The sequence below is a fragment of the Triticum dicoccoides genome, chromosome 5B (assembly GCF_002162155.2).
Source record: "Triticum dicoccoides isolate Atlit2015 ecotype Zavitan chromosome 5B, WEW_v2.0, whole genome shotgun sequence".
Taxonomy (NCBI): Eukaryota; Viridiplantae; Streptophyta; class Magnoliopsida; order Poales; family Poaceae; genus Triticum; species Triticum dicoccoides.
The window spans coordinates 481,608,780-481,620,741 of record NC_041389.1 but is presented as its reverse complement, the minus strand read 5'-3'; the positions used below and the strand labels follow the sequence as shown (position 1 = coordinate 481,620,741).

At 38.8% G+C, this 11,962-nt stretch overlaps 1 long non-coding RNA gene across 1 annotated transcript; it reads right to left on the bottom strand.

Moving 5' to 3' along the window:
* Positions 1–4,120: 4,120 nt before the first annotated feature.
* On the bottom strand, positions 4,121–8,575 carry LOC119305833. Its single transcript, XR_005148783.1, has 4 exons — positions 7,606–8,575; positions 7,032–7,119; positions 5,746–5,789; positions 4,121–5,079 (listed from the first exon to the last, which is right to left on the bottom strand). It is a non-coding gene; the product is annotated as an uncharacterized LOC119305833 (long non-coding RNA).
* Positions 8,576–11,962: the final 3,387 nt, after the last annotated feature.

The following is an 11,962-nucleotide window of genomic DNA, read 5'->3' as shown; positions in this document are numbered from 1 at the left end:
GGTGATGGGTTCCCCCTCCGGTAGGGTGTCGGAACGGGCTCCCGAGAGGTTTTTGGTGGCTACAGAGGCTTCTAGCGGCGGAACTCTCGATCTATCTTGATATTCGATGGTTTTAGGGTACGTAGGCTTATATAGGCGAAATAAGTTGGTCGGGGGGTGCTCGAGGGGTCCACGAGACAGGGGGCCGCGCCCTGTAGGGGGGGATGCGCCCCCTATCCCCTGGGCTCCTCGAGGGTCTTCTGACTTGATCTCCAAGCCTCCAGGATGATATTCTTCCAAAACATCACGATGCCGAAGGTTTCATTCCGTTTGGACTCCGTTTGATATTCCTTTTCTTCGAAATACTGAAACAGGCAATAAAACAACAATATGGGCTGGGCCTCCGTTTAATAGGTTAGTCCCAAAAGTAATATAAAAGTGTATAATAAAGCCCATAATCATTCAAAACAGGTAATAAAATAGCATGAATGCTTCATAAATTATAGATACGTTGGAGACGTATCAGCATCCCCAAGCTTAATTCCTACTCGTCCTCGAGTAGGTAAAAGATAAAAGAAAGAATTTATGAAGTGTGAATGCTAGAAGGTGCACAAGTTTGATCAATGATTTCAATCACCTTTTCTAGCATGATAATATGTCATAACAGTAGTTCATCTCATAAAACTTTTCACGAACTAGTAACAAGCAATTCACATGTTAAAGCATAGACCATAAACTTTCTTGAAAACTAGCAAACTTCATTCTTAGTCATCAAACAATTGCAGTTCATGTTACTTTCAGGAAGAGTCTATGTCAGAGCTTTGATTTAGCAAACTTCACATACTCAACCATCATATAGTCTTCTACAATAGCTAACACTCACGCAATACTTGTGGTTATGAAGTTTTAATCAGACACAGAGAAAGATTGGGGCTTATAATGTTGCCTCCAAACGTATTCACCTTTGGGTGATGCCAACAATAATAGTTCATGCTAACGTACATCCAATTGGATATATATATCAGGATCACCCCAACACAAAGTGCTTGCTAAAGGATAAAATGAAAAAGGGAAAGGTGAAGATCACCTTGACTCTTGCATAAAGTAAAAGACATAAAGTAAAACATAGGCCCTTCACAGAGGGAAGCAGAGGTTGTCATGCGCTTTGAGGGTTGGATACACAAAATCTTAATGCGGAAGAACATCACTTTATATTGCCCCTTGTATATGGACCTTTATTATGCAGTCCGTCGCTTTTATTGCTTCCATAACAAGTTCGTACAAAGCTTATTTTCTCCGCACTAATAAGTCATGCATATTTAGAGAGCATTTTTTATTGCTTGCACCGATGAAAACTTACTTGAAGGATCTTACTCAATCCATAGGTGATATGTGGACTCTCATGACAAAACTGGGTTTAAGGATATTTGGAAGCACAAGTAGTATCTCTACTTAGTGCTAGGAATTTTTGGCTAGCATGAGGGGAAAGTCAAGCTCAACATGTTTGAATGATCCATGACAATATACTTTAACTGAGATGCGAGAAAACATAACCCATTACATTGTCTTCCTTGTCCAACATCAACTCTTTAGCATGTCATACTTAATGAGTGCTCACAATTATTAAAGATGTCTATGATAATATATTTATATGTGAAATCTCTCTTCCTTCAATATTCTTTCATGAATTGTTCAAATGACTAATACAATGCTTGCTAATCGTCAATAAATTTACAACCTATACTTCTTAGATGTGAAGTCATTACTCCCCATGGGATAAGCAAATGAAATATATATAAATTAAGATTTATTACATTCAACTCATTCAACAATTTACTCATAGGATATAAGTGAAGCACACGAGTAAATGACAAACTACTCCAAAAAGATATAAGTGAAGATCAATGAGTAGCAAAATAATTATGTAGATATATGAAGACTCTCTTTCATTTAAGAATTTTAGATCTTGGTATCTTATTCAATAAGCAAGCAAAACAAAATAAAATGGCATTGCAAGGATAGCACAACTCATGTGAAGAAGCAAAAACTTAGGCTCAACCGATACTAACCGATAGTTGTTGAAGAAGAAAGGTGGGATGCCTACCGGGGCATCCCCAAGCTTAGATGCTTGAGACTTCTTGAAATATTATCTTGGAGTGCCTTGGTCATCCCCAAGCTTGATCTTTTATGTCTCCTTAATTCCTCTCATATCATGGTTTCTCTTTTTATCAAAAGCTTCATTCACAACAAACTCAACAAGAACTCGTGAAATAGGTTAGTATAAACCAATGCAAAACCTTATCATTTTCTACTGTAACAAATTACTTAAATTATTATTCAACATTGCATACTAAATGTCTCTGCATATTTAATACTCCTATCCTCAAATAGAATCATTAAACAAGCAAACATATGCAAACAATGCAACCATAACAGCAATCTGCCAAAACAGTACAGTCTGTAAAGAATGCAAGAGTATCAATACTTCCCTAACTCCAAAAATTATGAACTAAAATTCCCACTTTAATAAATTTATCATAGCTTAATATGCAAAAATATTCAATGTTATACCATTCTATGACTTTTCTAGGGGATTTTTGCAACAGCGGTAAACTTTCTGTTTTCAAACAGCAACATTTATACTAGCAGAATAAGCATGGTAAAGGCTATCCTTGACTTTTTATTGAAACTAAAGGTGCAAAACATTGTTATAACTAACAGCAAGCAAAAACTAACAAAAAAATTGACACTCCAAGCAAAACACATATCATGTGGTGAATAAAAATATAGCTCCAAGTAAAGTTACCGATGAACGAAGACGAAAGAGGGGATGCCTTCCGGGGCATCCCCAAGCTTAGGCTCTTGGTTGTCCTTGAATATTACCTTGGGGTGACTTGGGCATCCCCAATCTTAGGCTCTTTCCACTCCTTATTCCATAGTCCATCGAATCTTTACCCAAAACTTGAAAACTTCAACCACACAAAACTCAACACAAAACTCGTAAGCTCCGTTAGTATAAGAAAATAAAACCACCACTTAGGTACTGTAATGAACTCATTCTAAATTCATATTGGTGTAATATCTAATGTATTCTAACTTCTCTATGGTTCATACCCTCCAATACTACTCATAGATTCATCAAAATAAGCAAACAACACAATGAAAACAGAATCTGTCAAAAACAGAACAGTCTGTAGTAATCTGTATCAAACTTGTACTTATGGAACTCAAAAAATTCTGAAATAAATTGCTAGACCTGAGGAGTTTGTCTATTAATCATCTTCAAAAAGAATCAACCTAAAAGCACCCTTCAGTAAAAAATGGGAGCTAATCCTGTAAGCGCTAAAGTTTCTGTTTTTTACAGCAAGATCATATAAACTTCACCCAAGTCTTCCCAAAGGTTCTACTTGGCACTTTATTGAAACAAAAGCTATAAAACATGATTACTACAGTAGCATAATCATGTGGACACACAAAAACAGTAAGGGTAAATATTGGGTTGTCTCCCAACAAGCGCTTTTCTTTAATGCCTTTTTAGCTAGGCATGATGATGGCAATGATGCTCACATAAAAGATAAGAATTGAAACATAAAGAGAGCATCATGAAGAATATGACTAGCACATTTAAGTCTAACCCACTTCCTATGCATAGGGATTTTGTGAGCAAACAACTTATGGGAACAATAATCAACTAGCATAGGAAGGAAAAACAAGCATAGCTTCAAAATTTTCAGCACATAGGGAGGAAACTTGATATTATTGCAATTCCTACAAGAATACTAGTGGTTGGGGCGCGCCTTTGCGCGTCTCTTAGGCATTCTTGTGCGCCCCTATCTTTTCTCAGCACATTGGGCCGCCTTATTTGGTTCTCAATGTCGCTCCAGAGCGATTTTAGTTAGAAATATTAGTTTAAATGTTAGACCGATCAATCCAGAATTTAAAGATAAGGTCATCTGCGTATGTTGTAAGAGTTCAGTATCATGCTTGATAAACCATATTTAGAAACTGAATTGTGCTTAGAGTGTAATTTAAAAATCTTACGGAGATTCATTAGGCCCCTTCTCACTTCTAGAGACAAGTTATAAGTGTAGATTCAGTGATACTAAAATGGTTCGGTCATACAAATTTTTCGCATCATATGTATTCTTGGAAGTACCAATTTACCTGCTATTTTCAATCATGATAGTGGACAAACAAGGAAGGCTTGAACATATGATCTCAAAGATTTTCTATGAGTGTGTGAGGACCTGAAGGACCCAAAATATAACATCAGCTAGTTAATCAAAGAGGCCTGAATAGAATATGTCATGGGTGGCCTTGAGAAGCTGGAAAAGGCTATCTGCAAATCTATTTCCCCATCGACCCCTTCCATAGCGCTATAGCACTGCCTTGTTCTGCTACCTTTTCCATTCTTGAAATCGCATCACAGAGGAATTTGGCAGTGTCCAACATGGCAATGACCACACTGCAGGAAGATGCCTAACTTTGTCCGTACATGAAAGCCATATGACCAAAAACAAATCAAGAAGACAAGATAGAAGAGGTACATAAGAATGACAACAAGATGTCAGTATAAAACATGCTGGGAATTTCTTAACAGAACATTTTTTGTACTTCGAATTACATTATTCCTCTTACAGTTATTATCTTTGATTATTAGCCAAGACATTAACATTACTCATCATGATCTATCCCTAGTTCAAATTGACTCACATGATTTGTTTTCTCAAATATACGGTATCGTATCGTAGGCTTATGGTCACTATAACTTCGATTATTGAGCAAATAAAGTCCTAGGATTACGAGAGCATGCTAACTTGAACTGTTTAATGTGTTCATGCTAACTTGAACTGGATCTCACCCATTATCAGTCATAAGCAATCCATTAGTGCACAAAACTAATTAAGAATGATCTTACTAAAGGTAAGACTGTCAAGGGATACTACTGATTTGGGTAATGAAGAAAAATAACAAGCAGACCTTGGACCATCTTCTGCGGTGCCTCAGTGGACGATGAGCTGGACATCACAAAAAATGGTCCCACGTCAACATTCGATTCATCAGGCCTGAGACCCTCTGCTATCACTCGATCTGATATGACTGCAAAAAAACACAGATCCTTCATAAAACACACAACTCATCAATAGAATACTTGATGCTGATCATTAATCCCATCAAATTCCTACAGAAACCCCCAAACCTAAATTGTTTTACTTTTTGTAATATGTTTTGTTTAAACCCAGTCACTCTTTCTAGTTTGTCCTAAATACCGAAGCATGCCTGTCTCATACTTGGCATCCCAAGAAAAATTCAAGAGTAAGATTAGTCTTGATTTATCCAAGAATCAAATGACATAAATATCAACATATTCACTTTGAAACTCAAGGTAATTGGTGCAAAGGAGGCTAACGCAGATCATAATGAAAAGGTGCATGAGAAGGACCTCTTGACATATATGAGAATATACCATAGGTTGCAAACAAAGTAGCAATGGTCTGATAGTTTCTACAATCATCATCGAAGAGGAACAAACTTGGTAGAGTAAACAATGATTTTATGATCTTTAGTCTTTACAACCTTAAAATATATTGATCTAAATGTTCATAGACTGAAAGCCAAGTAGATTCCCTGCGACAAAATAACTAAAACATAGTAGGCGCAGTGAGTGGACAAACACATTAGCATGGTCAAAAGGAACATCAACATTTTAACATGCCTACAAAAAAAATGGGAGGACACTATAATATCATGCAAACAAGAAATCACCTCAGATACTTATCCCTTTTCTGGAGAAGAAATGCATCAAACACCTGAGTTGACAAACAAAAATATGAAATTAGTAACAACCGGTACTTCATTCACAATCACAACCTGCATCATTAACTCTTGCTAGTCCTTAGAGCTAAAATTACATATATTAGATTGGGAAGATAACATTCAGTTAATCCAAAATAATCAATGAACTATAAGAAAACAAATTCCTTGGGCAAAATGCACAGATAGTTTTAGAACTGACCAACAACCAACTAGTGGGAAATCTAAGATTATGAGATGGTTTCAGAAGAAAGTTTATGTACAACAACTCATGTTAAGGTTTTCTTGTATGCTCTTACACTAATATGCCTTTCTGGACATACTAATGAGAAAATTCAGAGGGAAAACACCGCAAACCACAAGCTCACTTTTGTTTTCGTTTTCTTAGTGTTGCACATGTTCGTACCATGCATGCACAACAATTCCAAACATGGTACCAATCAAGATCACTTGTGTTATCATCTCTTACTGAAACTCACACTGATGGCTCGCCTCCTAAACTACACATGCCATGTCAGGTTTTAGTGAGTACATGTAAATGAAGAAAAGGCAAAGAGCAAAGAAATAAGTGAACAGATGGCATTTCTTGAAGACACTTTTAACAAGGAACATGAAGGTATATATGTAGAAAGAAGTTTTGGGTCTATCCTCACAAATAACCTGCAACAATTATTTAGAGTAGTTGTTTTCAGCAAGCACTATATCATTGGTCGAACTTTTCAAATTTTCTTTTGCATCTGTATCAACCACCAAAGAACAATCCGAAAAGCTAACATGAATGCACACCACCAGGCAATAAATCATGAATTGCAAAGAAAAATAAATGAGGGAACAACTTTTGTGCATGCATTCATCAGTGGAGCAAAGAATGTCCATTGCTCCATAGTTATCCACAGAACCTAAGAAGCATGAACTGGAAACCAATCTGACAAGCTCTGAAACCAGATGTCAAAAGGACACACTGTAATCCTTGTAAAAGAACAAATCTTATTTTCTGCTACCCAATTTGATGCTATATTTGTCTCCTGGCCAACGGTGGAAAAGAGCAAGGTACCAATAAAGCATGGAAGGCAAAAAAAACTACTTTGCAGGGACCAAGGACATGCCTAGAATCTATATCTATCCATCTCCTTGATAGTAAGAATGCAAGAGCAGAATACGCTATCAACCAAGACAAAGCACCAGAAATATATTCTCTACGAACGACCAAGTAAACAGACAAACAGATGAGAGCTCACCCTGGATAAACGCGAATGGTAGAGCCATGAGAATGACAACCGCAAGGCCCGCAAATGAGTAGCAGATAACATCACAAGTGGCATGGATCTGTAAAGCATAACACCTATTAAAAAAGTAAGAAATTCTAGGAAATGGCAACAGAGGAATTAATACAAATAAACTGCCAGCTTTCTAATTTTCAGGTCAGCAGCTAAAGGCCCATCCTAAATATATCATTATCTAACCACATGAGTAATTGCTAGGATGTTTCACATACAACTTGAGATAAAATCATACCTACCCTACCTTTACTACATGCTCTCACTTCACTGCTTCATATACTGGACACTAAACTATTCAAAGATCTAGCATCAATATTGGCATTCAATAGTATGCATCTCAGATTTGATTGCAAATAATTTTATCTTCCATCTCTTTAATGGATTTTCAACAACAAAGTTATATCCTGGTATATGCCTCAAAAAGCAAAAATGAACAAATAATTTTCTGAACGCTAGCACATTCAGATTAGAAAAAAGAAATGATGCATTGTATACCAGTATCAATGTGCTTCAATATTACTGAAAAAAATACCTTCCATCGCTTGATTTGCCCAACGATGAAAGCCATTCAAGATACAATATGTCTGAATCAACCGAATCATAGCAATAATCCAGTTCAATGTGGGAATATACCCGCGGAGAAGAATGAACATCCAAATATAAATGGCAATCTCAAATTATCCAAATATCTTTCTTGAAACACATAAACTAAACAGGAAATCTAATCCCACTTCTCACGAAGTCACATGAAGTGGAGCAACCAATCCATATTTAGAAGTATTGGACAACAAAGAGCAAACTATTAGCATTACTTAGTAGATATATGGTACATCCTTGATAACCGAAGTTTCATCAGTATAACCTATACATCAATAGGAACAAAATACAGAGTAGCTCTCAGTAACTCATCGAAACAAATCAACCGGTGAAAGCAAGAAACACTAAAATATCTGTGCAAAGGTGTAACTAAACAGAATTACTCTGGGTGAAATAAGAAAATGCATTACTAATACAGATAGCACATTCAGCATGTCATTCTGACAAATCATGGTGGGCATGCTTCCAAAACATTAGTAGTGATGCTTCAAAAGAAAATCACTAATGCATCTAATTAGTCTCACCAACGCATTAGACAGCGAGATAGAAAAATGCCAGATAAGAGACGACGAAAAGTTCTAGGGAATCATTCACAAGGATCGACAAAGTAAATGGGTATTAAAGTTGTAATTGTAGTTCAATGCAAACAAATTTTAACAATTTTAGTGTTTAAGTACACTTCAGGGCTCTTGCCACTAATTTTCAGCATGCAAAAACTTACATCACTATCAGTCATGGCACCCCAATGAGTATCAAGAATTCGATTCATGGAGAAGCTTTCATAAGATTCACTGGATAAACATCACCCTAGTAATAGCAACATAATAGTATATAAAACCAGCAACCTATCACTTGCCTTGTCGTGATAAGGAGATATGTGGAAGAAATTCAACATGGGGTATTTAAAGAGGACAATGACTACAGGCACCGCAACAAAACTCTGCTACAAACTTGCAGGTCGAACGCGTTGCCATTGACGTTGTCTCCTTGTAGCTGGGCAGCTTAACCCCGTCCTTCTCTTCAAAGTTATCAGACCTCGCTTGGCAAACTGGCCAGCCATCGGTCTACTGTGCAAACAACAGTGAGCAGATCGGATGAGATCTCACAAATAAAATGACCAATTCGATTTGGGCAATCGGCTTGTACCTTGACGACGGGGGCCTGGCCGCCGAACATGAGGACATTTCCCATCTGGAGCAGTAGACGGAATGTGTCATGGATGTTGTTGGCATTGAACTCCCTGAAGCTCCCGGCGCAGTCCCGCCCTGGAGGACGAAGGCGTGGCGGCCGGAGTAGCAGCGCCGAGCGACGGCCACGAGGCGCGCCCTTGGTCTCGCCGAGATGGACACGGACGGACGAGGTTGTGGCTGGTGGTGATGGCGGGATCCAGTCCGGACCACCGGGGGATTGCGCGCTTGTCTCGGGGGAGGGTGTATCTAGGGGACGGCTGCAGCGGCGAGACGGCGGCAGGTATGAGGAGGAGGAGGAGGAGGGGCGCCAGCGAGGCGGCGGCAAGCATACAGGGGCGGCGACGCTAGAGAAGGGAGGAGGAGGCGCTCGAGGCGAAGGGAGGCGGAGGACGTGGGGTGAGAGGGTTTCCTAGAGAACTTTTCCACTCTTTCCCTTTTTTATCCCTTTTACTTTTCTGGCCAACCCACGCATTCGACGTGGCAAGCGCTAGGAGGCGCCATTCACGCGACTGTTAATGGGTTGTATGTTCCTCCCTCATAATAATTTTCAGTAGCATCATGAATGAATTCAACAATATAACCAGCACCTAAAGCATTCTTTTCATGATCTACAAGCATAGAAAATTTACTATTCTCCACATAAGAAAATTTCTTCTCATGAATAGTAGTGGGAGTAAACTCAACAAAATAATTATCATGTGAGGTATAATCCAATTGAAAACTAAAATCATGATGACAAGTTTCATGGTTATCATTATTCCTAATAGCATACAAGTCATCACAATAATCATCATAGATAGCAACTTTGTTCTCATAATCAATTGGAACCTCTTTCGAAATAGTGGAATCATCACTAAATAAAGTTGACACTCTTCCAAATCTACTTTCATGTTTATCACAATAAGATTCAACATCCTCCAAAATAGTGGGATCACTACTTCCTAAAGTTGACACTCTTCCAAACCTACTTTCATCAATACAATCATCATAAATAGGAGGCATGTTTTCATCATAATAAATATTCTCATCAAAACATGGGGGACTAGAAATATCATATTCATCAAACATAGCTTCCCCAAGCTTGTGGCTTTGCATATCATTAGCATCGTGAATATTCAAAGAATTCATACTAACAACATTGCTATCATGCTCATCATTAAAAGATTTAGTATCAAACATTCTATAGGTTTCTTCTTCTAGCACTTGAGCACAATTTTCCTTACCATCATTCTCACGAAAGATATTAAAGAGACGAAGCGTATGAGACAAACTTAATTCCATTTTTTTGGTAGTTTTCTTTTATAAACTAAACTAGTGATAAAACAAGAAACAAAAAGATTCAATTGCAAGATCTAAAGATATACCTTCAAGCACTCACCTCCACGGCAACTGCGCCAGAAAAGAGCTTAGTTGACGGGGTGTGAGTGAGTGCCTTTTACCTAGCCTCCCCGGCAACGGCGCCAGAAAAGAGCTTGATGTCTACTACACAACCTTCTTCTTGTAGACGTTGTTGGGCCTGCAAGTGCACAGGTTTGTAGGACAGTAGCAAATTTCCCTCAAGTGGATGACCTAGGGTTTATCAATCCGTAGGAGGCGTAGGATGAAGATGGTTCTCTCAAACAACCCTGCAACCAAATAACAAAGAGTCTCTTGTGTCCCCAACACACCCAATACAGTGGTAAATTGTATAGGTGCACTAATTCGGCGAAGAGATGGTGATACAAGTGCAAAATGGATGGTAGATAAAGGTATTTGTAATCTGAAATAATAAAAACAGAAGGTAACAAGTGGTGAAAGTGAGCGTAAACGGTATTGCAATGATAGGAAACAAGGCCTAGGGTTCATACTTTCACTAGTGCAAGTTCTCTCAACAATAATAACATAGATAGATCATATAACAATCCCTCAACATGCAACAAAGAGTCACTCCAAAGCCACTAATAGCGGAGAACAAACGTAGAGATTATGGTAGGGTACGAAACCACCTCAAAGTTATTCTTTCAGATCGATCTATTAAAGAGTCCGTACTAGAATAACACCTTAAGACACAAATCAACCAAAACCCTAATGTCACCTAGATACTCCATTGTCACTTCAAGTATCCACAGGCATGATTATACGATATGCATCACACAATCTCAGATTCATCCAACCAACACAAAAATACTTCAAAGAGTGCCCCAAAGTTTCTGCCGGAGAGTCAAGAACGTGTGCAAACCCCTATGCATAGGTTCATGGGCGGAACCCGCAAGTTGGTCACCAAAACATACATCAAGAGGCACATGATATCCCATTGTCACCACAGATAAACACGGCAAGACATACATCAAGTGTTCTCATAAAAGACTCAATCCGATAAGATAACTTCAAAGGGGAAACTCAATTCATCACAAGCGAGTAGAGGGGGAGAAACATCATAAGATCCAACTACAATAGCAAAGCTCGGGATACATCAAGATCGTGCCATAGAGGGAACACAAGAGAGAAGACGAGAGAGAGAGAGAGAGAGAGAGAGAGATCAAACACATAGCTACTGGTACATACCCTCAGCCCCGAGGGTGAACTACTCCTTCCTCGTCATGGATAGTACCGAGATGAGGAAGATGGCCACCGGTGATGGGTTCCCCCTCCGGCAGGGTGCCGGAACATGCTCCCGAGAGGTTTTTGGTGGCTACAGAGGCTTCTAGCGGCGGAACTCCCGATCTATCTTGATATTCGATGGTTTTAGGGTACGTAGGCTTATATAGGCGAAAGAAGTCGGTCGGGGGGGTGCTCGAGGGGTCCACGAGACAGGGGGTCGTGCCCTGTAGGGGGGGCTATCTCCTGGGCTCCTCGAGGGTCTTCTGACTTGATCTCCAAGCCTCCAAGATGATATTCTTCCAAAAAATCACGATGCCGAAGGTTTCATTCCGTTTGGACTCCGTTTGATATTCCTTTTCTTCGAAATACTGAAACAGGCAATAAAACATCAATATGGGCTGGGCCTCCGGTTAATAGGTTAGTCCCAAAAGTAATATAAAAGTGTATAATAAAGCCCATAATCATTCAAAACAGGTAATAAAATAGCATGAATGCTTCATAAATTATTGATACGTTTGAGAC